The 26,827-nt window shown below is 36.5% G+C and overlaps 2 long non-coding RNA genes across 2 annotated transcripts in view; one reads left to right on the top strand and one right to left on the bottom strand.

Annotated features, from left to right (window-relative positions):
- Positions 1-25,818, bottom strand: part of LOC120518847 — a 67,337-nt gene extending 41,519 nt beyond the window's left edge. The window contains exon 1 of the long non-coding RNA XR_005631312.1: positions 25,782-25,818. This is a non-coding gene — a long non-coding RNA (uncharacterized LOC120518847). The remainder of the gene's footprint in view (positions 1-25,781) is intronic.
- LOC120518846 overlaps positions 1-26,410 on the top strand; it is a 48,463-nt gene extending 22,053 nt beyond the window's left edge. The window contains exon 3 of the long non-coding RNA XR_005631311.1: positions 26,223-26,410. This is a non-coding gene — a long non-coding RNA (uncharacterized LOC120518846). The remainder of the gene's footprint in view (positions 1-26,222) is intronic.
- The last annotated feature ends 417 nt before the right edge of the window (positions 26,411-26,827 follow it).

Here is a 26,827-nt window from a genome sequence, read left to right as displayed (position 1 = left end):
TTTGCTCTAGTTACTCTTTAAAAACACAAGCATTACATTTAGTATGTCCACGCTGCATTCTAATTCAAGGCTCTGTCTTTCACATATCTGCACATTTCTCGTGTGTATGTTAGTTTTTTTGGGGTTTTTTTCTGCCACATCCCAAAGAGGTGCAGGTTGTGTTCATTTGTGACTTTAAATTAGCCCAGTGCAGATGAGTGTGCCCTGTCATAAACTGGTACCTAATTTAGGATTGGCAGCTGCCTCTTGCCAAGTGCTGCCAGGTTAAACTATGGCGCATATGAGAAAGAACTGGATGAGCAGGTTTGAAAATGGCTAACTGGATTATGGGAGAATCCCCAGCGTAGATGTCAGTGTTCAGTTATTATTGGAATCACCTGATGCCTTCTTGCAGAATTCCACACAATTTTCAATGTTAGCAAAAGAAACAAAAGCTGCATGTAAAATTCAATGCTCTTTTAATCAACAATACTACAGAAAAGATGCACTAATTAAAAATAGATATATATATTGACCTTGAAGGCTTTGCTTTTTTTTTGCTGGAGAATTAACCACTCCAGAGTTACTCAGGATTAGGAGACGTTTCTAAAAAATTCCACTGAAGTATCCCAAGATTTAAAAGCTCTTAGTGCTCTTCAAAAACAAATGTTGGAATTGAAATGTCTGTTTTGAACCATAGCAAACATTTGTACAGTAGAATAAAAACTGCATAAAATGGTTACATTGGCCCTTTTGTGAGAAGGTATTGTACAATGCGGTATACAAAGTCTACAAACAGCATAATCTGAGCGTTAGCCTCCCCTCTGGAAGAATTGCTCATTTCAGTATTATTATAATATTCAAGGTATGCTGGCTTTTTAGACATATGTAAGAGAAAGCAAAATTTCCTTCTTTGCTTGAGGGGGAGAAAATTAATACTGCATTTTTAAGCAATTAGCAAGACTTAAGATTTCTGTTATACGTTTGCTTTTATCTGTTAGAAATCACCATATGTAATTGCCCCATTAAAGTCGAACTCTCTTCATTTTTTGAGACTGAAAGGAGACCTCTTCAGTGGACCTGACAGAGACAGACAGATCAAAAGCTATTTCCTAATGAGAGAGTACGAGAGAGAGAGAAATCATGGAAAGAAAATTGAAACAAGTGTCATTTATATTGTTATATTATTATAAGTATCATTAAAATATAGTTTTAACAAGTGCCCTATTATAAGTCCTTGATATGTTTTATACATATTCATGAGTCACTGGTAATACTTGCAGTGGAATGTGCAACAGCAAAGGAATCTGTTTTGCAATAAGTAACCATATGATTTATGAGCCAGAAAACTGTAAAATATTATACTTCAATTACACTGTTAAAGCCAGTAAACCTTCTAGCTGGTGTGGCTTCCGAACAGGTGTGCATCATGGATACAAACCAATATAACAGACTATAAATTACTGCTTCTTAAAATTAAAACTACTGGTTGATCTTTTTGAATGTTTTTTTTATATTTAAATATAAATATATAAAATAGGATGTGAAATATTTTGAAAAATAAAACATATTTAATTTAAAAGATGTAAATGGAAATTATTTCACTGTAAATTTCAATTAATGACTGAAAATATATTAAATATTGGTTTCTATCTTGCCTTCGACTGTGGCCGTACGTCACTCATCATCACTCATCATGGCACCTTACCCAGAGCCTGGAACTTTGCTTAAAACTAATGCAGGTTTATCTTGGATCTTCATGAGCTAAGTAAGAATCGCAGAGGATGAAGACTGCTGCTTCCTTAGGGCTACTGCTTTTCAGTGATTTGAACTCACTACAGTTTGCACATGATTATGTAAGGTCCCTTAAATTCCCTTTAAAAAAGCATTCCCTGCTTTCACTACTTGGAATTGTGAGTAAATTTAGGAGTAACACATACAATACAGTTTACGATACAGTTTATTTGTTGTATAGCCCAAAATCACCCAGGAAGTGCCGCAATGGGCTTTAACAGGCCCTGCCCCTTGACAGCCCCCCAGCCTTGACTCTCTGAGAAGACAAGGAAAAACTCCCAATAAAAACCTTGTAGGGAAAAATGGAAGAAACCTCGGGAAAAGCAGGTTAAAGAGAGACCCCTTTCCAGGTAGGTTGGGCGTGCAGTGGGTGTCAAAAGTAGGGGGTCAATACAATACAATATACAGAACAGAACAATTCCTTCTTCCAAGGAGTTTTCCCCTCACATAGAAACAACAACAACATTTATTTATATAGCACATTTTCATACAAATAATGTAGCTCATTGTGACACAAGGAGACCACGCCGACTCCACACAATCATTTAACAGCCAACATTGGAACCCAAGAGTGTTTTGAGAGATACATTAATTAGAGTAACACAATTCATTTCTGGATCATGTCTGGAGGGATCTTGTAGGGGTGCGGTCACATATTCTTTTTATGGACACCCTCCGAGTGAGTAGGGATAGGGATTCTGATTCTGAGGTTGAGGAGAGATGACTGCTATCTTTGGGGAATCAGCACAAGACAGTAGAAACAATAATTTACAATATAAAAATGAAGCATTTCCTTGTTCAGTACTGTGACGTACTACCTTTTCCTGCTCGCATCTTTTTGGATATACCTTTATTACTGAACATTTCTCAATAAGTAAATTAAGAGTAAAGATCATTGGGCTTTCAGCATATCATTGAAAAAAACAATAATGTTAGCCAAACAAAACAATGTTCATAAAAGAGAATTAAAATTGACAAAGGTTTCTTACTGAGGTACTCCATCCAAAATTACATTTATAGTCATATTACTTTCTGCATGTTGTTTGAAGTGATGGTCAATGAAAATTCTTAATCTCATGTTTTCATGGATAAAGTCCCCGATACAGCGGGCTTCAACGGGGACCAGAATTGAGCAAGAGCAGACAATATCCAAAATATTAATGAGAAAAATATTAAATTAGTCATGTTGCATAATCCACACGTCAGGTATCCAGTTGTATGCTTACAATGTCCAAAACACATGATTTTGTTGCTAAAGTCTGGCCAAATAAATGACTTACACAAAATCCTTTTGTGAATAGCTGTTGAGACAGTTCAATTGAACTGAAGAGCCACCTCCCCCTTCAAAAAACTAATATCTAAAATCATCCAAAAATACAAGACGTTAACTGGACGAAAAAAAATAATAATGAATGATTCAACAGAACAAGAAACTGAATGATCTATTGAAACAATCAAAAATATTGAATCCTAAATACCTAAGCCAAAGCTTAATCTAGGCAAATCGAAAATTCAGAATTGTGAACATACCAAACTGTGACTGTGACTGACAAGTCAGACATTTTCTTTTCTTTCTTTTTAAGTTTTTGCTCCTTTTTACTCATTCAGGTGCCTGTGTGTTTGTGGGTAGTTTAGTGTGTGACACGTAAAACTAAAATACATGGAAAAAGTCATTGTGACACAAGGAGACCACGCCGACTCCACACAGTCTTAACAGCCAACATTGAAACCCAAGAGTGCTTTAACAGATACATTAATTAGAGTAACATCTACGTTGTAAACAAAAAAATAAGACCACGTATCCTGCCCTGTTTTATCCTTTCTGCTCACGATGAAGGGCAAGAGTTACTTGAAAAACCAAAACAAACAAGAAAAAGCCTTCTACTGTTCTGTACTAGTGTGCTACATTGCCCATATTTCATTGAATCCCCAAAGAAATGTTTTATCACTTCTACCCGTGCAGCACACAGGCACCCATATTCTTCTGAGGATGTATATGCTTTCCTCTGGAGAATTGGGCAGAAAGACACTCCACGATTCATTTCTGGGTCATGTCTGGAGGGACCTTGTAGGGGTGTGGTCACGTATTCTTTTTATGGACACCCTCGGAGTGAGTAGGGATAGAGAGACGACTGCTATCTTTGGGGGATCAGCAAATTTTAAATGTATTCCCTGGGGTGTTCCCAGTAAATCCCACTGGACAATATAACCCAGCAAACAACTGAGTAAATAACAGAGACTTGATCATACAGTAGTTATTACTTCTCTACTTCTTCCAGTGTTCCTCCGTTCATTACATTTAATAATGAAAAATAAGAACATGTGTCTATCAAGGTGAGAAAATGGCTGAGCATCAAACATTACAGAATTTCTAGTAATACATTTTACTTGTTTTCTGTGTGCTCATTCCAGTAAGAAGTGTATTTCACTTTCTCAAAGAAAAAAAAAAAATGTCTGGCCCTGCTGATGGGTGTTCAGATGTCCTGGTGTTCTGAAGTTAATCTTGTGGGAATAGCAACCTAATCCACAAGAGAGTGATTTTGTACACTTGATACCAAGATCCTCACTGCACAGCTTATTCACTGTCAAGCAACCTTGTACAGAGTTTTACAAAGATGGATCATTGCCTATATTTGCCTACCGGGAGTCAGTACGACAAATTCACAAAAATGTCACTTTGTTACTTGTCATATGATGAAGACTCTTAAGAAGTAAAGTATTATTTTGTATCCAGCATTCTAGAAAGTGCATATAAAAACATTTTAACACTACCACTATAAAGGAGTGTGCAAACTTTTATTTAGAACCTGTAGGTCTGGTGTGTTTATGGTGTTTGCAGTATGAGATCAAAATGGTGCATGGTTTGTTATAATGATGACAACTCATTATGAGCAATCCTCGTGTTTTTTTTATAAAGTGAAATAAACATATTATACAAAGGAGCACTGAACAATCCAGAGCAAAGCCTTGAGATGTGTGTTACTACTGTGATATGCTGGTATGGGTTTAATGAGTGGAGTGACCTTGCACATGTTTTGCATTTTAGAAGACCAAAAGTCATTCTGTATGACAAAATAGATTAGAAAATCACATGAGGTAAGAATATAGCAGAATCAGTGGCATTCAAACATATGATGCATAGTAAGTGGTGGATCACGGGTGGACCTTAAGACGATAGGTGGATTGGCAGATAATCTAGAATCATTACTGAAGGACATGAGATGCATACAGGCTTAGGCAGATTTATGGCTGATGAAATGTAATACAGTGGAACCTCGGTTTGCGAGCAAAATTCGTTCCGGAAAGCGCTCGCAATCCAAAGCACTCGTATATCAAAGTGAATTTCCCCATAAGAAATAATGGAAACTCAGATGATTCGTTCCACAACTCAAAACTATTCATATAAAAATGATTAATACAAAATATAAAGTAAAATACACAATACAAATTAACCTGCACTTTACCTTTAAAAAGAATCATGGATGGTGTGAGTTTCTAAACTCATGTGGGATTCCAACCAACAGGACGACACGCGGAAGAGCGTCCCAAAGCAGTCGCAGTCTCCCAGCGCTGTAGCAGTTCGCCGTATAAGCGCATCCAAAAAGATCGCAGACATGCTATAAGCGCCTGTCGTCAATGGGTCATACCAGGAACATTATAAAGATCCCGCTACAATAAATAACAGCGCTGTTGCTGTTTCAAGCTGAATAAAACTAGTGTTAAAGTACTGAGACTCAGCTTCGTGTTTTGGGGAGCAAGATGGGGACTCGCACTTCACAGCGCACACACACAGTCACAATGCTGTAGTAAACAGAGAGCAGCTGGGCGAGATATAGGAGAGAGAGAGAGACGCGCTGGGCGAGCAAGCGAGATAAGGAGAGAGAGAAGAACCATCAGCTCAGTTGTGATCACATGACGCTCAGCAGACAAAGTGTATCCATACTGCTCGTATTGCAAGACATCGCTCATTTATCAAGTCAAAATTTATTAAAAATTTTTGTTCGTCTTGCAAAACACTCGTAAACCAAGTTACTCGTAACACGAGGTTCCACTGTATAGGTAAATGTATTACACATAGAAAGTAAAAATGTTAAGAGTTGAATACTCAGTGGGAGGTTTGAAATTTGAAAGTTGCCCTTACAAGAAGGATCTAGGATCACAGTGGATTGATCACTATCGCCTTCCAGATAGTGTTCAGAAGCCACCATTTTGGCCATTAAGAAGACTAACAGAATGTTAGGCTATATAGCACAATATGTACGAGGGATGTTCAAAAAAGTTTCCCCCACTTTTATATTTTCGTTTGAAACAGTGAAGACAGGAGGAGTACTAATTGGGCTTTGAAAAGTTGATATGACGCTAGGAAAATGACATCACAAACAATGGTGACCATGTACAAGGCGGTCCAGATCTAATTATGCAATTTTCATTATGCTATAACTTATTAAGTTTATTACACAGAGAAAGAACAAAAAATTATTTTTGTTGCCGATAAATGGCACCTGCCCTGCATTCCAAAATGGCAGTGAGACTGTTGTCAATTGAACAGCAATTCTTTTATCTTGTATTGTTTTCCTACATTGCATTAAAAGTTGCATAATTAGATCTGGACCACCCTATAAAAAAGTGACGTAATTTGCTTTTGCAATTCTTAATAAATAGACTTAAAAAAAGTGTGGAAACTTTTTGAACGTCCTTCAAAGAATACAAGTCAAGGCAGGTTATGCTTACGCTATTTAATGCATTGCTGATTCCTCACATGGAGTACTGCATGCAGTTTTGGTGTTCGGGCTACAAAAAAAGACTTAGAAATGCTGGAAAAAGTCGAGAGAACAGATTCCAGGATTGCAGGGTACAAGTGATGAGGAAAGATTGATGGCGTTGGAACTTTTTTTCAGTTTAAGCAAATGGAGACCATGAGGTGAGATGATGATGATTACAGTGTTCAAAATTATGGAAAGAATTAGTACAGTGGATCAAGACCGTTACTTTAAAATGAGCTCAACATGAACACACAAGCGCAATTGTAAACTTGTTAAGAGAAAATTTCACAAAGATGTTAGGAAGCTTTTCTTCACGCAGCAAACAACAGACACATGGAATACGTTACCAAATAGTGTGGTGGACAGTAAAATTCCAGAGATATTTAAAACTTGACTTTATGCTGTTTTGGAAGAATTTGGTGGATATAATTGGCAAGCTTTGTTGGGCTGAATGGCTTGTTTTTGTCAAATGTTTTTCTAATGTTCTAATTACGAAGAATTTGTGTTATAATATATTCAAATAAAAACTCAACCATAATGCCCTACTGACAATTTAGTCCCTTACATGAGTACATTATACCGTGAAACGGGGCAACATCTTAACTTTCCCAGCATACTTATACAAAATGGATAAGCCAGAAATTAATTTTTATAGGTGGCAACACTCCATAGTTTGTGTAAATGAATGTGTTGTGCTGTGATGTGTCTTTTCTTCTCCCCATACTGTTGAGATTTTGTTACAGTTTTTTATATTCTGAACTCAAATCATTTGTCTTTCGGTGCTCTTATTTCGTTTCTAAGAATTTGAATATTGCTCTTTCAAGTCTTACTTTCATTTTGTTCACTTTAACATTATTTTGTTTTCTTTGTGGGTGCTACCATTTTGTGGCTTTGCTGCTAAGACCTTGGTCTCTGTTTTCATGGCCTTGCGTCCTATTAGATCATTTACATAACATTATTTAAAACTGTTTGTGAATATGAAAACAAAAACCTTTTAACACGTACTTCCCTTAATGATTTTCTGATTACTTACTTTCTGGCTAAGAATCTTTTCACGTTGAGTTTTGGTTTACATGTTGAGTTTAGTCTCACAATTGGTTCTTGTGGTTAAGTCTTTAGACTTCAAACCCTGGGGTTTGGGGTTTAAACCCTGCTACAGATACTATGTGACCAAGAGAAAGTCACTTCACCTGCTTATGCCATTATTGGAAAAACAAAATGAACGTAGTCAATCGTATCTCAACTATTTTAAGTTGCCTTGGATAATAAAAGTAAAACTTTGCCGTCAGACCTTATGTAACATGAGAACACCCTGACCGCAGTCAGTGTTTAAAGTAGCTTCTGTAGGCGTAGTTGGCTTATTTTCTTTATACTCGCCATTTTGGATGTAGCAAAAACTACCAAGTACAACCGGCTCAGTACGGAATGACAAAATGACAAGTTAGGTGCCAGAACAAGGATGTAAAACATTTCTGTTCTCAAATGTAGTTTCTGTTTTGTTTTCCTGCTGGTTTTTCTTTTTACCTCCCCTTCCCTGACAGAAACTGTTTACACCTTTATTAATAACTCCCAGATTAAATAAAAATAAGGGAAATAATAAAGCATATGGCCTGTTGATGTCAGCCAACATTATGCAGCCTATTGGGAAATCTCTGACAAAGTCTTCAGCCCATAATATTTCTGCTCGTTTGAAAAAACGTGTTACCGAGGAGCTGAATTTCTTTTCCCTTTGTTTGCCTAATCTGATGCGGCAATGTGAATCTTCTGCCGCAGATTTCTAGGCCTCCCTGTGGCTTCTGTTTTTCTTTCCTGGCTGCCCTTGATTACTTGCGAGCAGGCAGCCTTGAGCTCTCACACTGTGGGTGCGGAGGTGTGCCCACCTGTGCAGGCTCGGCAAACCTACAGGGACTGGCACACCACATGTCAGGAAGTTACTGCATCCCCTGCTGCCCTACATACAATGCTAGAGTAAGGCGTGCACACACAATATGCCACTCTGCCAACTTCCCTCAAGGTTCAGACATTTTACCTTCCTCGTACTTTGCATGATATACAAGTATGAAGTGATAAGCATCTTTTGCAAAACAGCACAGCTTTTCCGATCTCTGTCACATGTGGAGGTTTCAAACGTCCTTGTCATACAATACAATACAATACAATTTCTTTTTTGTATATCACACAAGGAGTGCCGCAATGGGCTTTAACAGGCCCTGCCTCTTGACTCTCTAAGAAGACAAGAAAAACCTTGTAGGGAATAAATGGAAGAAACCTCAGGAAAGGCAGTTCAAAGAAAGACCCCATGTCCAGGTAGGCTGGGCATGCAGTGGGTGTCAAAAAGAAAAAGGGGGTCAATACAACACCATACAATACACAGAACAGAACAAATCCTCAATACAGTATAAAAATAAAAATTTTAGAAGTACGTAACAAAATTTAACAGTAGATGACATCACATAATATGATTTGGATTTGTTTAGAGTCCATCAAGCTGCCTCCCCCATTTGGCCATTCCACGGCTGGAACAGCACTGGGCCAGCCAATCCAATGAAAGGGCCCCTCTTTCCTATGATTCCTGCGATCCTCCATCAGGGATGACTTTACGTTAGGCAGGCAGGTGGGACCAGTGTCACACAATGGTCAAGGCTAATAGCACCTCCTTGTTTGATTGCTGAATAAACTAGCTAGAATAGTTCTAGGGTCTTTTTGTTGAATTATTTTAAAATGACGCCACATCACTTTATAATAAGTAATAAAATGCCTTATACTTGGTTATGTTGAAGTCGGCTTCTAGATCTCGAATGATGATAATGATAATTGCTTCTTAAAGCACTTTATGGTCATGCTCTCTAAGGTAGAATAATCAAGGTTGATTTAATTTAGACTCTGCTTTTATTAGGCTACTGAAGGAATCGATTTCAACACCTACCAGTGTTCAAAATTGAGACGCTTACTTTATGAAAGCATATTATATCAAACCACACAATGAAAGAGAGACCTTTTCATTCTTATTGGGGTACAAGACATCCGGAGCTACTCATAGCATTAATAGGTACAAAGCGTTTCCTTTCATCCCACAGCCAGCATCGGTCTACTGCAGGACACACAAATGCTTCTCAAATTTAAAAAACAATAATATGGCAATCTAATCGGAAATCACACCACCTATAGTGTGAGCAGTGTACAGATTCAAATCTGTAATGTCAGCACCTAATTAAGGTGCATAAAGAGAGCGTACATCAAAGGATTATCTAAGGAGAGAGGCACAGTGACACAATGAAACACACTTTTGGGTCCAGCATTATTGCAGGAAGAGGTAAGGAGAATAAGTTGTGAGTTTACATGTGTAGCTTCACAACGTTTTATAAAAATGTACAGAGGAACAGGACTCAGTCAGTTAGTCATCATTCAACCCGCTATATCCTAAGTACAGGGTCACGGGGGTCTGCTGGAGCCAATCCCAGCCAACACAGGGTACATGGCAGGAAACAAACCCTGGGCACCGCAGAATAGGACTCATGATGTTGTGAATGAAGTCTTTCAAATATATGCAAATTACGCAGTTATGCCTTAATGTATACCGATAGTTGGAAGCTGAAAACAGTAGCGCTGTTGTAACACAGGGTCAAAAAGATAGCGAATGTGGTGTATGCCATCTCCAAAATGCTCCTCAAACCAGGCCAGATCCTCCACTGGCCAGCCCCATTAAAGCTCACCCCCAGTCATCCAGTCCCCAGTTACTACCTGCAGGCTAGGGCCTACACAGGCCTACAAATGGGGAGTTGGTTTTTACGTTTTTAAAAATGCAATAAAGTCCCAAAATTCACATAAAATGCCTACAAGGAAGAGGGTAACTGAAACAACTCAAAGTGAGAATCTTTATAAATTAAGATATGCATGTACAATAGCAGTAATATACATCAAAAAACTGAAAAACAGGGAAAAAAGATAAAAAGAAAAGTTTGCTTTGAATTGTCTTTTTAGACAACAGGTCTCAATGCACAGTCAAAGCTAGAAATCCAATGAACTGAGAAGACAAATCCAATAACCAAAAAAAAAAAAAAAACCAAAGGAAAAAGCAATATCTGATCTGCTGCCGAGTTTCCCTCTCTGGCTCAACACGTAGCCTTAGGGAGGTCCATGAGTAGTGACATCAGGGTCGTCCAACTCACAAAACGCATGGAACAGCAGAACATTTTGTACTAATCCAAAAATGATAAAAAAATAAATAAATAATAATGAAGATAATGGCGACCAACATTGTTTCTCTACATCACCACAGGTACTACCACCACACTGTAAATAACACAAAAGTTGGAACTGTATATCTAAATGGAAAGACTGAAAGTTAAATAACACACCGTATAATAAATATATCTCAAGCAATGCCCTCCTTTAATGCCTAATACACATGAGTAAAGACAACAAAAGTTCAATACATAATTGCAAAAGAACAATTCTTAGTGAAATGAAGAAGAATAATTAGCAAAAAGCCCACCAATACCCAATTACTATTGACAAAGTAATTGTATAGAGAATTGTGAAGAAATTAATGTAGATTGATGTATTTTGTCCAGACAATAAAGTATGGAAAAACATTTTGACTTAGGCTTACGAGTTTTCTTCCATCTATTCAACAATCCTGGAAGCCTCAACGTTTGCTGTAATAAGACAGGATACATTTTCCTGTTCTATTTCTACTACACTTGTATCTCTTCTTTTCCACAAAATGCTGTTTTTCCTTCCTTAACACAAATGTACTGTATTTAACACTCCCACTCCTGCCCAGACTCCTCCCCACACCTCTAATACAAGCTTCCCATTGGCCCATCCCCAACATTATTCCTGCTGAAGTGCTGTAAGATTTGCTCCTTTATAACCAAGATCAGACTTTTGCACATTTAAACAAAAGAAACAATGGACACAATTAATTATTCAAATGAACAATGCTCTAATTTAAAAGAGACAATAAACAGTTATTAAATAATAAACATAAAAGAGTTAACATAGAAATATGAGGACTAACAAAACAACAATAAAATAAAAAGAATGCATAAAACCAGGGTGACACACACCTACTGCCTGATCACACTGAGTACCTGTTACACTCTGCCATCATAACTTGGCTCATGTGAAGAGACTAACATAAAAATATCTCATGGCATTTTATTGGTATAAGATTGGCTCTAACAAGGTGTGCTGTGGTACTCTTTGACAGTACATAACTTCCACAACTCATTTTATTAAAGTCACATGAGATATTTCAGTGTCCATATACTGTATATAAAGTGCTGATAGTGATACTGTGGGGTCACAATAGTGCTACAATGCAGGGTATCCTGGGGCCCTGTAGGTCCTTAATGTTGGATTAAATTGCACAATTTACCAATGCATATTATATCTTAGCTTTAGACCTTCTGGTATTAATGAAAACTATAATGGTGATGCTGTGCTATCTCAGTACCTTTCACTGGTACATTTTCTAATGGTTACCGTAAAATGTTCAAAATGATGAGACTTTTATATGTGAGCACACAAAGTCAAAAGCACAAGTTAGTAGCATTCTGTTACAAAATATTTAGCTTGTTGTGTATTTCCGTTGAACATGGTAGGGCCAAACCTAGCATTTGTTTGGGGCAAAACAAAATAAACCCTTTCATATCACCACTATGCTGCGCTCAGGTGCTAGGGCACAGAGGACTCTACCAGTCAGACATTTCACAAGAATAACTTTCAGAGTGCTAGATCCCAGCAGGAGGATCCAGAGAAAAATGAAGATGACACCTGGATTAGTATAGTCATGACATAAAGTTGATGTTTCACATCAATCAAGAATATAAAATCATGCCACCCCAAATTGTGTAATATGCATTTAATGCATTCAGTTTACTTTTTATTTTCACAAAATTACCAATTAGCAAATCAACAGTGACCACGTGCTTCTTCCAAAATGAAAAAACAAAAACACAACGACATGAGATGTCACAAGTGGTAACTCTAAAAAATCCCCATAGCAAGTGAACACATCCACAGTGTTATTTTATTAAAGAAACTCGCAGAAGAATAGCTTTTCACCTTCACGCTTACATTGTCATCTCTGAGCACATTATTTCTCGTGATCATTAATAATTTCATGTAAATACTTTACACTTGACTTTCATTTCAATTTTATTTCATGTTTCTCAAATTTTCAGTGCTAGCAAGAAACTATCCCATATACATTTCTCAGTTTTTATGTAGGAAGAAATTAACTGTTTTTGTTAGTTATAGATAGATAGATAGATAAATAGATAGATAGATAGATAGATAGATAGATAGATATGAAAGGCACTATATAATAGATAGATAGATAGATAGATAGATAGATAGATAGATAGATAGATAGATAGATAGATAGATAGATAGATAGATAGATAGATAGATAGATAGATAGATAGATAGATAGATAGACTGACAGAGGGCAGCCCCCTTGGCTTGTAGTGGGGCCATGGGTCATGAGCATAGAAGCTCAACCCTTATGGGGCCCATTCTTCTGGAAATGTGGCTGGAAGAAACTGATTGGGCACCTGGAGTCCTTCTGGGTGCCCTATAAAAAGGGGCCAGTCCCCACCATTCATTGCCCAGAGCTGGGAGGATGAGGACAAAGCCAGAGGAGGAGTGGAGATGGATGGACTGGCAGCAGAGAAGGGACCGTGTTGTGCCTTGGTACTGGTTTACTGTGTGCACATAACTGTTAATAAACCGTGTGCAAGGTGCAAAACCTGTCTCCTGCCTGTCTATGTTGGGATTAGGGCAGCTGTACGCTTCACGATAGATAGATAGATAGATAGATAGATAGATAGATAGATAGATATTTGTCCCTAGCATTAAATTTTTCTATCTCGTATGTGGATAATCATTTTAGAAACCAGCTAGTAAGGACCTCACAAACAGAAGAGCAACTTGTCTGTCTGATATTTCATGTTTTACAAACCATTTTAGAGTGGAAAAACAGAAAAGAAGAGGCAGGATTGTGCCTAAACTCGCCATGCCTGTTAACCCTTTGTACAGCAGCGGCTCCGACAGGTAGCACATTATTGGCTGTCAGAAAACCAGGTGAGCACGACTGGGCTGGAAAGTTGTCACACAGTTGCTAAATTTGATATGCCCAGTCATTTTTAGTCATGTAAATTGACACAGTCCAGCAACGAGATCAGCAACAGCATTTCCTCTGATTAGAAGTTGCATAATGTTACATCAGCTTAAAATATACTAAATTACCGATGGCATTTATGTTCATAGCATGAGCATTTGAGCCATGTGAAACTCTGATATGTCTGAATTGGCAGCAGGACGATACCATAGTAAAGTTGTACATTTAGGGAAAAGGGTTTCGGTGACTTCTTCTTTAGAACTGTAGGTCCAGTTAATTTAGCCTTTTACTGGCAAACACCATGTGTTATGCTTTACAAAGTACGGATGCAAAAAATAAAGTTCAGAACTGATTAGAATATACAAATAAGAGTATCACTGTACCCTGTTCATGTGACGATACTGACCCTTCAACATACTGTCTTACCATATAAATGTCCAGTACATTTTCATGGTGATATCACACCTTGAAATACGGCATACTGCATTTGTAGCGTGTCATACAGTAAACTGAACTTACATTTGTGGAGCCATGCCATCCTCAACATTGCAGTTCTTCAAATCCTTAAACTTAGAAAGTGATTAAAGAATGTTAATTTAAAAAGAGCATCAGGTTTGGAATATGTTGCTTTGACTGGCGTGCCACCAAACAAACAACATTTACTTTATATAGCACCTTTCTACAATGTATACGATCACTAGCAGTGTTTGCATATCATTTTAAAAACTGAAGGATGGGCTTGTTAAGTTACTCAGTCAGGGCCAACAGTGAGCCAGTGATTGAACTGGTAACCTGGTGGCATAAATTCCATCCAAATAGTGTGGTAAACTAAGTTCACCTCTGTAGTACACATCATGATTTTTACCTCTCGTGGTGCAACCTGTATTAGTTTCAATGTGTCTTTAATGGGCCCCTTTAAATCCACAGTGGCTGCAGTCTTTCACTGCGTGAAATATTACAATCAGCATCTGTCTATTTCTCTATTATCTGAACCTGCTTTCTCTATTACAATATTGCAGGGAGCCGGACACAAAACCAGCATGACTGGGCACGAGGCTGGAACCCACTCCGCCTTTGCACTCAGAGAACAGTTACACTCACTAACACTTTCCAACAGAGTTTCAATTTAGGGGTGCCAATTAACTTAACTCAGATGTGTTTAGGTGTGGGAGGAAGCTGCTGAAACACACACTGACAGCCCAGGCTGATACAGAGAGAGTGGCCTGGCCATACTTCTATCCACCACTTTCCTGCTTTTTCCAAGGTTACAGTGGCGGGATGCCAGTTCAGTTCAATTCACTCTAATTAGCTGTATTTAAATGTAAGAGCTATACAAAATTACAATTATAGCATGGATAAAATAAACACGAAACATAAAAAGAGAAACAATGCAAAACATTTAAAGAGATATTCATATAGTCGTATAATGTAGCAGATTCCGATTGCAGCTGTCATTGGTCAGCCAAAATTTGAACTGGTACACTCTACAGGCAAACATTAATTTGAATACAAACTGCTCAGACAAGTCCATAGTTTGTCATGACACTTCCACTTCAAGGCAGACCGAGTGTCACAACTGATGCTAAGAAAAGGAAACTGTGATAAACTTGGCAATTACCAAGCAAAATGCTATAATCAATTAAAACATCAAATATCAAACAGCAACTCATATCAGCAGCACATATTACTAGAAAATGCTATTCTAAAAAATGTAATATTGAGCTTTGATTTAGGGAAGCGTTTCTCAACCTTTAAGTATTTTGTATTTGTTTTAATCGTGCCCCCTTAACGTTTTTTTGAAACCCTAATAAAATGTATTCCTATATTTTTTGCTGCCAATACACCGCTACAAGTTTTATTATACCTACTTAACTTTCATCGACATTTACCTAACTCTATATTTATTTTCCTGGTATCAGAATGTAGTTTAAATTAATTTATTTTGGTTTCAATAGATGTATTTTTCATATTTTCGATTTTTGTTTTCTTTTTGTCACATCTTCACACCCCCTTTTTTGTTACTTCCGCCCCACAGCTTGAGAACCGCGGATGTAGGGGCTTAAACAGATGTACAGTATCTACCCTAATATGACATGTAGAAAGATTAATGCATTGTTTTAGTGTTGAAAGTTTAAGTTGAACGTCTCGGTAGGATCAAGATATAGCATATAGTCAGTATTACTTTTTATGAAAGGACCAGACGATATCCATAGTCAGGAAAACACAGCAGAGTCGATAATGGGAGATCAAATAAAAACGATTGTCAATACCAAAACACAAACTGAAAGATAAGTAGTCAAAACCAAAGTCAGAAAGAAAGTCATAAAAATTGCTAAGTTGTAATCCAATCTCAGATATCAAATGAAGTCCTGTAGTGATTCTTTATACCGTTGTATAAAATGACATCATTAACCGCGCACTCAAAGGATCATGGGAAACTGCAGTGATAATAGAACACACTAAATCCCGAAAAATGGCGACATCCATTAATCAAAGAGTACGGCATCAAAAAAAGATGGTAAAAATCCTTAACTTTTAAATAAAACAGCAACTTAAAAAACTAATAGCAGAATTAGATTCCTTGGATTAAAGAAAAACAAAAGCAAAACAATATAGTAATAATAATAATAACCCACAGAAAACGTAAAGAAGATCACAAATCATAGCAATCAGAAGGCACACTTACTTTTGCACATATTCACACAAGAAAACTTAATGATACCAAATAGCAAAGTCTGCATGCATCTGAGGTAAGAGTCACTGGAGAACTTTGGGAAATTCCCGACTCAGACACAAGGAAAAACTACAAACTCACTAGGCCAGTAACCATCATTTTAAACAAAATTTTATGGAGATGTGGGGCAAAACCATGCTGCTTGTAACTTACAAAGTACACTCACCTAAAGGATTATTAGGAACACCATACTAATACGGTGTTTGACCCCCTTTCGCCTTCAGAACTGAAGAAATGTTGGCCCATATTGATAGGATAGCATCTTGCAGTTGATGGAGATTTGTGGGATGCACATCCAGGGCACGAAGCTCCCGTTCCACCATATCCCAAAGATGCTCTATTGGGTTGAGATCTGGTGACTGTGGGGGCCATTTTAGTACAATGAACTCATTGTCATGTTCAAGAAACCAATTTGAAATGATTCGAGCTTTGTGACATGGTGCATTATCCTGCTGGAGGTAGCCATCAGAGGATGGGTACATGGGATGACCATGGTCAGAAACAATGCTCAGGTAGCCCGTGGCATTTAAAAGATGCCCAATTGGCACTAAGGGGCCTAAAGTGTGCCAAGAAAACATCCCCCACACCATTACACCACCACCACCAGCCTGCACAGTGGTAACAAGGCATGATGGATCCATGTTCTCATTCTGTTTACGCCAAATTCTGACTCTACCATTTGAATGTCTCAACAGAAATCGAGACTCATCAGACCAGGCAACATTTTTCCAGTCTTCAACTGTCTAATTTTGGTGAGCTCGTGCAAATTGTAGCCTCTTTTTCCTATTCGTAGTGGAGATGAGTGGTACCCGGTGGGGTCTTCTGCTGTTGTAGCCCATCCGCCTCAAGGTTGTGCGTGTTGTGGCTTCACAAATGCTTTGCTGCATACCTCGGTTGTAACGAGTGGTTATTTCAGTCAAAGTTGCTCTTCTATCAGCTTGAATCAGTTGGCCCATTCTCCTCTGACCTCTAGCATCAACAAGGCATTTTCGCCCACAGGACTGCCTCATACTGGATGTTTTTCCCTTTTCACACCATTCTTTGTAAACCCTAGAAATGGTTGTGCGTGAAAATCCCAGTAACTGAGCAGATTGTGAAATACTCAGACCGGCCTGTCTGGCACCAACAACCATACCACACTCAAAATTGCTTAAATCACCTTTCTTTGCCATTCTGACATTCAGTTTGGAGTCAGGAGATTGTCTTGACCAGGACCACACCCCTAAATCCATTGAAGCAACTGCCATGTGATTGGTTGATTAGATAATTGCATTAATGAGAGATTGAACAGGTGTTCCTAATAATCCTTTAGGTGAGTGTATACTTGTGTTTGACTAAACTTGCTTAGTCAGGTGACCAAGATCAATTGGTACAAAAATTGCAAAACAAACTCCGAACTTTAGTAATCTTGGAAAACTAAGCATGAGAATAACATAATCACACCCACTTAAGGTTCACTGGGGTGAAGGAATGTAGGTTACGGCCTTCAACATGGTGCTAGTCCATCTCTGGCCCACTCATGTAAACACCCGATCTCTCACTGGGCTCAGTTTTATGATTTATTAAACTCACATGTACATGTTGGTAACATGGGAAGGAAAACCAGAGTATGGAGAAGAAACCCATGCATGGCCTAATGATCTGGACAGGCGTGAGAATGATACATTAGGTTCAGGATTCAGTGGCTTGGGGTTAAGCAGTCAATAGAGTTCTTTTACACCACTGTACCCATGTTGTCTACATTTAAAAGAACTTAAGTACTGTGAGCAAATTTAGTCTATGGGCTACAAAAAAAAGACATAGCAACTCTCGAAAAAGTCCACAGAAGTGCAAGTAGGCTGATTCCAGGACTGAGAGGTATGAACTATGAAGAAAGATTAAATGAGTTAAATCTTTTCAGTTTAAGCAAGAGGAGATTAATAGGTAACATGATTGCAGTGTTTAACATTGTGAAAAGAATCAGTAGAATGGATTCTAGTTGTTAGTTAAACAAGAACACAGGGATTCAGTTGAAAACTTGTTAAGTGTAAAGCTTGCATAGTTATAAAGTTACCAAGTAGTGTGGTAGACTGTAGGACTTTAGGAACCTTTGAAGCTAGACCTGATGTTATTTTCGAGGAATTATTTGAGTAGAATTGGGTAGCTTTGTTGGACTGAATGGCCTGAATTCCCTAGCTAACCAGTTCTCTTAATTTGACATCCCTGTTACCATTTAGGTTTTCAAGAACAATACATCTTACAACATATATTTCCATCTTTATAATTTTCATAACCTTTTTGAAAGCTTCTGGCCCCTGTTGATTAGATAATGCAAGTTTCACAATGGATCAGCTATTGGAGGTTTTTCTTTCAAATTCTAATTTGCTACTTATACGTGCTTTGGCTGTGTTCTTTTCCCATATTTGTGGATATCTTTGAATACTGTTCCACAAGAATATGGGCATACAAGTAGAAACTAGTTAATGTTGCACAAATATGAGAATGTTTTTCATCAGGAAAAGAACCTCAGACAAATGGAATAAATGACCAAGTAGTGTGCTGGAGTGTGGAATTTTAGGGACCTTCAGATCTCAACTTGATATTATTTTGGGCTATCTAGGTAAATGAGGACACTTGTTGGGCCTGTTCTCATCACAGCTGTTCTAGTGGTCTTTCCCTTCTTCTTGGCTGTATGATTCCCACTCTGCTAAATCAACTTTTAGGGCAAATGTGGCTGGAGCTTATGAGATGCAAAACAGAAACCAGCCCTGGAGGTGGCACTAGTTCATCACAGTACCCAAAAACACACACCCAAACACTTTGTTATTCAGGGCCAATTTAGAATTTGTAGTCAACCTAACCCAGCGGTTCTTAAACTTTCATATTTGCCCCCACCTCCCCTTTTCGTTCTGGAATAATTCTGCGCCCCCTGCAAAATATAAAATAGATGAGAATAATCCATGATACAACTAACAAAGGTATGATACTCATGCAGTGTCGAGGTATTCTATCATTTTAACTTCCATTAGTTTTTCGTGTGTTCGGCTAACTTCGATGAAATATTTACAATTTACTTTTTAAAATGCTTTAATAACTGTTAAAATGCCTTGTGTGGTTTTTGGTAGTAATTCTAATCCCAAAAACAAAGAATAAGTTATTTATTCTTATTTAATTATTTTTTATGTAAAGAAATGATTAAATATGTTTTAATTTTGAAAAGTCTCGTACACGAGGAAACCGATGAAGTCAATCTGCGCAAGATGAACGTATTTTCGTCCGACAAATATTATACCGCTAAATGCACTAAATTATTTAACTCAATTTGGCAATATTGGCTACGCTGCCAATGTGGTGCAGTCGTGCCGCATTATCACCTAATCTACTGTTACCTGAATGTTCGTGACAGATACCGACACGTCTCGAACTTTCTGTATTGAAAATACGCGACTATAAAAGCAGCAGCAGTGGCGCTGTATGTCATAGAAACAAACTTCAGATAGACAAGGAGCTCAGACTGTCTCGATATCTCGAATATCAAACTAAACCTGGACAGGCTGTGTACCTTAATGCAGGCACATATTAGTCATTAGATCTACGCCTTAGAAATGTTTTATTTTAATTTTAGTTATAATGCATTCGTTGTGATTATATGCTTGCAAATTTAAATTTGAAATAAAAATGTAAAAAAATTATTTTTATGTCTTGTTCATTTATTCGACGCCCCCCTTAGTACAGCTTCAGCGCGCCCCACAGTTTGAGAACCGCTGACCTAAGCTGTCCATTCTTAGGATACAAGAGGAAACTACAATAAACTGAGTAAAACCCAAGGTATTAGTGCTTCAAATTTACATTCTCACTTACACACGTTACAAGGGCTGCCAAACATTAAACTGTAGACGAAAGTAGCAGAAAAGGCAAAATATTGGGGGGAAAATCATGGTATTTTTCACAATACTGGATCTGCCAAAGGTATTTATTCAATTATTTATATGTATTTTATATGGTTTTGTCTAATATAATAATGGTAATAATATAAAATTAAAACAATATTTGCACTTCTGCGGTGGTAATCAGATCACTGATGACTACATTAAATGGCATGAGTGATTGACTGCATCCCGCCCACAGTAGACTCTCTTGTGTGGTGGAGATGAGACCAAATGTTCTGCCAGATTATGCGGCGGGCACAGGCTGTTCATGGCTGCTGGTAAAAAGTTTGCCCACCCAGCTCCTCCCCGGACACATAGATATGGAGAGATATGTATTTCATGGACATGCTGTCTCTAATTTTTTTTGGACACCATTATCGACTTCCTTTCAGTAACAAGACTTTGCAAATCATTCTTTTTCATTTTTGTTGAACTTCTTTCCGCCCGTGAATCTACATTACCCATTTCCATATATTATACAAATTATGTAGAAGGTGGCATCTTGATTACAGCTGGCAGAGCCTATGTGTTGATGTCAGTGAGATGTACAGAGTTTAAAAAAGAACTGAAGATGCCTGTAGCGCATTTGCAAGAGGAGGGATACAGGCCAAGTTACTTTGGCGAAAACTTGCTAAAGCGTGGGGATCAGAGACAAATATTATTTTTATCAATATAAATGTGCCTCGATAACAAAAACAAAAAAAAAAACAACAAAAAACACAGGAGTCTAATATCTGACCACTTTCAACAAGTAATAATACCTTATGGGCTACACTTAAGGGAGTGCCTTACCCTATGTATGCGGAGATCAGTGAAACCTCATAGTAGATGCCATATCATTTCAAAGTACTTAGAAATAAATCCAGGAATAGAAAAACATTCTGCGCAACACTAACAACTGGGAGAAAAAAAATCCTTGGGAAAAAAAAAAAATCTTACTGAAGCACAATCACTATCTATTGATAGATAGATAGATAGATAGATAGATAGATTGATAGATAGATAGATAGATAGATAGATAGATAGATAGATAGATAGATAGATAGATAGATAGATAGATAGATAGATAGGACTGTAGAAGGTTTCCTAAGTAAGAATCAGGCACAACACCCATAGACGGAGAGACAGCATTTGTGCAATACACTCTAGACGGAAGTGTGTAGGAAAAAATAATAACAACAATAGCTTTTGAAAGAAAACTGTCTTCTTCATTGTGTTTAAGATGAACATGCAAAACCCACAACAGTTAAAGCTTAACTAGTTTCTTCCCAGATCTTTTAACGTCTTCTAAGCCTATCTATGAGTAGACGTTACTGCAGTAGGAGGTAAATCTGAATGTCCCAGATCTTAATTCCTCTACACGGGTGTAACAACAGAACTAAATTAGAATCTAGCCACTTTCAATGTGGCACAAACACCATGGCGTTTCCTCTTTTCACTTTCATGCCATGTGCTGTTGCTCTACTGTGCACTTTCATACCTCTGTCAGTTTTCATATGACTTTTGTTTTCATCCACCCAGTTGTCCCGAAATGCTCTCACACTTCACACTCTCTCCCGCATCCGCTTAACGTTTGCTTTTAGGTCTTCGTAAACCTAAATGCATCATAACATGTGGCAACTAGACAGCCTCCTTGTTTATAAGCCTTGCACGTACTTTCCATACGCTTAAAATGAAACCTCTCTACAGTATCTTTGGAAACATTTAAATTTGGAGGTAACAAATCTCCATATATTATACAAATCTGTGTATTTACAGGTGTGTGTTTGCCCCTAGAGATTCAATCCTTTTTTTTTTAGAAAGAACAGCAATCAGTTATTTTATCAGTATGTAAGATAACTTTCCAAAGCAGCATTTTAAATAAGTCTTTGTTTAAAATGCTAAATGATTAAATTCCCCATTTATTTCTATTAACTCATGAGAAAAGAAATAAAGCAGACAGAACTGCTGACACAGACTCATGGACTCGCAGACAAAGGTTGGCAAGCCTGCATTATTTTCACTGATGCCTTACAATGCTTCATTTAAAAGGAACATTTTATTATCCATTACCGTCAGGTTTTTTTATAGTCCTAAAAATAAAATAAATAAAATGCTGCATTTAAAAAAAATGAAAATGAATAATGATTACAATAAACAAAATGGGTTCAAGAACTGAATGGATAATTAATGATAATTATAAAATTGACAAAACACAAAGTATAGTTCTTTAGAAAGCACAAAATAAAATACTGAACAAGAAGAAATCAGCTCTTTAATTTCTTTTTGATGAAACAAATTTTTCCCTTGTGGTTAAGGCATCAGGCTTCACATCCCAAAGTTGCCGGTTAAGTCTGCGCGTCTAACTCGCTCCGTGACCCTTCACAAGTCACTTAACATGCCTGTGCGCCAGTCACCCCACAAAGGCACTCTATACATTTAAAGCTGCTTGTCGAAAGCTTCTACATTTTTTCTCAGCTAAAAAAAAAAAAAATAACCGTTTAAAAGTGAGTATAAAAACTAAAATTAATATGCTTTTAGAATGTTGACAAAATTATAGGCTGTGGATAGTTTTAATTTCCAAAAATGGGTATACAGAAAATTAGGATTAATATTTATGCAAAAGAAAAAAAATCAGCTTTTCCAAGGAGGCAAGTCTAAAATAAATATATGTAATATGTTTTACCAAAGGAAAAGTCATTAGTTAAATTACAGTTTCAGGTAATGAGATGCATTTCATTTCCACATTATAATAATTTGCTGTTCTTTGGCCAATTAGGAGCGAGAACTCCTAAGCATAAAAGGTATTATGCAGCTTTAAATAAGCATTCTTTTGATGTGTTAGAGAAATGTTATCTCTTACACAGTTCTTCCTTCTGAACATTACACCTTAAGTGAAATTACATTATCATGTGTGAAATGTACTATTTAAGGTGCAATTAAAATTATAACAAAGACAAAAATTACATTCAGTAGCTACACCATTGTGACATGTTTAAAATACAGGCATATTATACAGCACTCTTATTACATATTCATTTTCACATTGTATGACAGTTCCTATACAATGTATCCAAATTACAGATTGTTTAGCAGTTATGTAAAAATGGAAGTGCCGCTAGGCAGGCGTGAAGAACCTATTTCTGTAAACACCTTGCACAGTTTAATAAGTTGAGGGTAAAGGCGCCAGTAGGTCACATGACAGCATGACCTACATACAAACTGTATAACAACATTTTGGTTTTTTCAAAGAACATGTAAGCTGAAAGCTGGTCAGTTTGATCATCAATGTGAAATTTAAGCACAATGATTAAAACACGAGCAATGCAAATTCAGGTGACTTGTGGTGTTTGCTGATTTGAGGACTATTGTTACAACAAAATTGTCAAACCTGTTGCTATGATTTGAGCATTTGATAGATAGATAGATAGATAGATAGATAGATAGATAGATAGATAGATAGATAGATAGATAGATAGATAGATAGATAGATAGATAGATAGATAGGACTGTTAACTATAAGCAGATTTAAAAGGCATTACTAAAATAATAATACATAGATAGATTTGAAAAGCACTATATAATAGATAGATAGATAGATAGATATGAAAGGCACTATATAATAGATAGATAGATAGATAGATAGATAGATATGAAAGGCACTTTATAATAGATAGATAGATAGATAGATAGATAGATAGATAGATAGATAGATAGATAGATAGGACTGTTAATTATAAGCAGATTTAAAAGGCATTACTAAAATAATAATACATAGATAGATTTGAAAAGCACTATATAATAGATAGATAGATAGATATGAAAGGCACTATATAATAGATAGATAGATAGATAGATAGATAGATAGATAGATAGATAGATAGATAGATAGATAGATAGATAGATAGATAGGACTGTTAACTATAAGCAGATTTAAAAGGCATTACTAAAATAATAATACATAGATAGATAGATATTTGAAAAGCACTATATAATAGATAGATAGATAGATACATAGATAGATATGAAAGGCACTATATAATAGATAGATAGATAGATAGATAGATAGATAGATAGATAGATAGATAGATAGATAGATAGATAGATAGATAGATAGATGGGAAAGGCACTAGATAAATAAATAATTAGAGAGGTACACAAAATGGAAGTATACGAAAAGAGAAACAGAATGGCACCAATAATAATAATAATAATATTAATAATTAGCCACAGAAAGAATGGGCAGTGTATAAAAAGAAAAGGAGAAAGGCACTAAAAGGAGAGAGGTTGGGAGCACTAAGATAGATAGAAATATAGGAAAGGTACTATAAAAATAAATAAACGGGACACAGAAAGAATAGGCATTATATAAAAAGAGAAACAGAAAGACACTAGATAGATATATATATAGATAGATAGATAGATAGATAGATAGATAGATAGATAGATAGATAGATAGATAGATAGATAGGAAAGGCACTATATAATAGATAGATAGATAGATAGATAGATAGATAGATAGATAGATAGATAGATAGATAGATAGATAGATAGATAGATAGATAGAATTTGTTTTTCCTCAAGCACGCTTATTCTTGAACTGAGTTATTCTTAATGAAAAGGACTTGCTGGCTCTTAGATACTGAAAAAACAAATCATCAAAGTGCAATTACTGAATTCATTTAAAGAAGTATTAGACGGTTTGTTTTTATTTTATGGGACACGTTATATAAGACATATTTTGCTTTAGCTCCTTTCACATGCACGCTTTATAAATTCCAGTGTGTTGTGCATTCTGCTCTGCCATTTAATAACACCCTAAAGGCTGTTTGATCTTAATTGTTATAGAAGCACTGAAGGTCCGTCATTTCAATGAATTATTAGTTATCTTAGTATTTTAGCCATAACCTTGTATCTGTTTTTTATGGAGATTTAAAGTGAAGCTATAAAATCATGTAATTGTTTGTGGTATTGGGTTTGCTTTTGTAAATATCTGTACATAAAGAAATAGCATTCTTGTACAGTATATATTAAAATAGGTGGGTTTTTTTTTATTTTGAAAGAATGTTTTAATCAATAATTAATTTAGAATTGATAGGTTCTGTATAACATTAAAAAGGTACACTTTTTAGAATTTTTGAAAGCACTAGTCAATGTATGATATGCCCCGAAGTAACAAACACAGAATCTTAAGTAAATGTATTTGAATTTGATTTGTAATAAAATGTTTAAAATGTCATTTGCAGATAATAACTCATTAGGATGCTTACTTGCAAACACGCTACATAAATTAAAGTTTATGGGGAACACTAGACAAAAATAATCTTAAAAGACTCATACGGTACATGTGTGCGCGTGCACACACACACACAAACACACACACACACTCACACACTGACACACCCACCCTCACACACACAAACTCAATCACATATTCAACAATAAAAGATTAACAGCCAACAACACAATTAGAAAATCTGTCATATTTAACTCACCGGGAGAAACACCATGTACAGAAGCATCTGTGGGTATGAAAATGTTTGCAGTCGCTCTCACACACACACACTCCGTGGGCACCGGCCAGGAAAGATAATTCTTTGTTTTAAGCTTCATTTCTAACAGAAATACAAAACAAAGAAAAAAAATACACTTTGCTGGTAAAAATGTTAGTGCAAGTCAGACTCAGACTAAATTTAGATTATTATGCATTTGTATAAGATTACACTATAGAGGCTGGAGGAAATCAAATAATTATGGGGAAGAGGTTGAGCACGTTTCTGACATTGACATGAGGAGAATGTGTTAGTTATGGCATGATTTGCTACTGTCATTTACGTTATTGCAATAAATTGATTGGTTTCAGGTAAAGATGCATAAACTGCATGTGTGCTGCATTTTCCATAAAATAAAATGTCACATGTGTATTCTTTTTTCAGTAAAGCGATACTACTATACAAACTGTTGAAGAGCTGTGTGTGTGTATATAAAATATGCATGAAGAATAAGAAAACGATGACAATTTACTAATTGAATGAAAATGCAAAAATCTACATGAATAAGCAAACATTTTCAGCTTTACTGTAAGTGCACTTGATAAATGGTTTTCATATAAAACAAAATTACAAAAAGCCCTCTATTCTGATTTATATGCAATTCAAATGTCTGTGATATGGTTTGTTTTTCTTCAAATAAATTATTTTTAAAAATCCGATTTTTCCAACTGTTTTTCAGCTTTAGGAAATGGATGAATGGACTTCACAAAGCGGTTTTATACGCCAGCAGTGGATGCATCGGCATATCCTTTCTAAAAAGGAGCTCTGGTGGTGGTTTTGAATTGCCTTTATGAACTTTACTGTTTTGAAGCAGACTGATCTTCAGAAAGCCAGCAACTTGACACGAGCGTGTAAAAACAAACAAGCCGATGTAGAACTTCAGTACATATTTACAGCTGAAATTCCTCTAGGAAATCTCTTGTTTACAGAACTCCACAGATTTACAGCTAACAAAATTAATTTCAATTACCTCCCACCAAAACTATTGA

This window comes from Polypterus senegalus, chromosome 18 (genome assembly GCF_016835505.1).
Source record: "Polypterus senegalus isolate Bchr_013 chromosome 18, ASM1683550v1, whole genome shotgun sequence".
Taxonomy (NCBI): Eukaryota; Metazoa; Chordata; class Cladistia; order Polypteriformes; family Polypteridae; genus Polypterus; species Polypterus senegalus.
This window is presented reverse-complemented; position numbering and strand designations above follow the sequence as displayed.